We start from the raw sequence: 2,180 nt of genomic DNA on the forward strand, positions 1-2,180 counted from the left end.
GAGAAAAATTCTACATGCTACGACTAGCACCATCGGCATAACCAAAAAAAGGTTCCAAAGACTCCGACATCTGCAACACATGAAAAGTGGATTACTAACATGATAAAAATATCTAAAAGACACACACACACACATGCAATGAAATCATATATACAATGAGTTTTACTACACTTAATCAAGCATAGTAATGTTTAAGGTACAACCCGTTTCGGAGCTGTGTCAATGGAATCCCATCATAATCTACTAACTCGTAGGCTCCTTTCTCTAGAACATGCTTGACAACATAAGGACCCATCCACATTGGTTCAAACTTCCCTACTCCAAGTTTATCAGCTCCCTGATTGTAAAGCAAGACCAAGTTTCCTTCTGAGAAGATACGACGCTTGACATTTCTATCATATTGTGCCTTAATATGTTTCTTATGTGCTTGATTAGCCAATGTGACATCACGATGGGTTTCATCCAGATGGATTAATTCCAAGAAATGTGCTTCTTCTTCAAAAGTGTCGGGTAACAGGTCAATCGCGAGTTTGAGCAATGAAATTTCACATTGTATCGGTAAGATTGCTTCCAAACCATACACCAACTGAAAGGGTGTAAATCTAGTTGCATTTCTCACCGAGGTTCGATATGCCCACAAGGCAGAGTACAGGATTAAGTGCCAGTTTCTTTTATGAATCCCTATCATTCTTTGCAACATCCGCTTTAGGACCTTGTTGATGGCCTCAACTTGTCCATTCATTTGCAGGTAATACAAGGTAGAACTATCATGTGACAGTCCTAATTTAGCAATCAACTCAGCCATCAGATTGCAAAAATGCGACCCATGATCTATAACTATGGCTTGCGATACACCAAACTGGGCAACCACATGGTTAAAAAAGAAAATAACAGCCTTTTCGCCACTGTTGTTCAATGTTGGCATCGCCTCGGCCCATTTGGTAAAATAGTCAAAGGCAACTGTAATATACCCATGCCCCCCGGCCGAGGTGAGGTTACATGTCATAAAGTCAATGCTCCATTTGGTGAATGGGCCAACAACAATGATTGGATGTAGTGGTGCAGGTGGTAATCTAGTTTTTCGGTCATATCTCTGGCTTGCATGACAGCTTCTAACAACAATAATACAATCTTTAATATAGTTAGCCAGAAGTAACCGGCACGAAGAATCCTTTGTGTGGTTGCATATCTAGATAAGTGTCCACCATAGGCACCTGAATGGAAATCATTCAATGCTTTCTTAGCCTCCTTATGCATGAGGCACCTTTGTAAAACAATATCGATACCGCGATAGTAAAGTGTGTCGCCAATGATCAGATAATCTTTGGCTTGGTAACGAATATGTCATTGTAGTGAGAGAGAGGTATCTTGCTGGAAAGTTTGGGTTTGGAGATAGATCAATATATCTCCATACCAGGCGTCAGATGATGATATTAGAAACAGAGACTCATCCAAAATTGATGGTTCGGATGTTGATTCGATGGAGATCGAGGGAAGGTCACATAGTAACTCGGCGAAAACTAGAGATTTCTTTGACTTAGAGTTGATGAATTCTAAATCAAATTCTATAAAATAACTATCCATTTCGAATATTCCCCCCCAACAATCGACATGATAGGATGTATGTCATAGGGTTGCAATCTAATATGACAATTGTTTTCCGTAACACGATATAGTGGCGAAATCTTTGAACAACTTGCATAGCTACCAAAGCTAGTTTTTCAACATAAGAGTACTTACTTTCTATATCGTTGAGATTACGACTCAAGTAATAAATAGGATTTTCAATCTCATTTTCTTCCTGGACTAAAACCATGCCAATGGTTGTATCTACAGCGATGAGATGTAGGTAATATTCATTTTGGTAATTTGGAGAGTACATTAATGAAGCTCTAATCAGGGCATCTTTAAGAGCATCAAAGGAAGCTTGCACACCCTAATCCCAATGAAAGGGTATCTCCTTTTTCAAAAGATGTGTAAAACCTTTAGCCATTTTAGCGTAATTAGGAATGAACCTCCTCAGAAGGTTGGCTTTCCCTTGGAGTCTCTGTAACTGTAAAAGATTTGAAGGTGGAGGTAAATCCAGAATTGCCTGAACCTTTAATGGATCCAGTTGAATCCCTTCTCGAGACACAACAAATCCAAGAAAATGACCAGAACCAACACAAAACACACATTTT

Source organism: Pinus tabuliformis, chromosome 6 (assembly GCF_031772625.1).
Source record: "Pinus tabuliformis cultivar Carrire ecotype Pingquan chromosome 6, CPIR1, whole genome shotgun sequence".
NCBI classification, from domain to species: Eukaryota; Viridiplantae; Streptophyta; class Pinopsida; order Pinales; family Pinaceae; genus Pinus; species Pinus tabuliformis.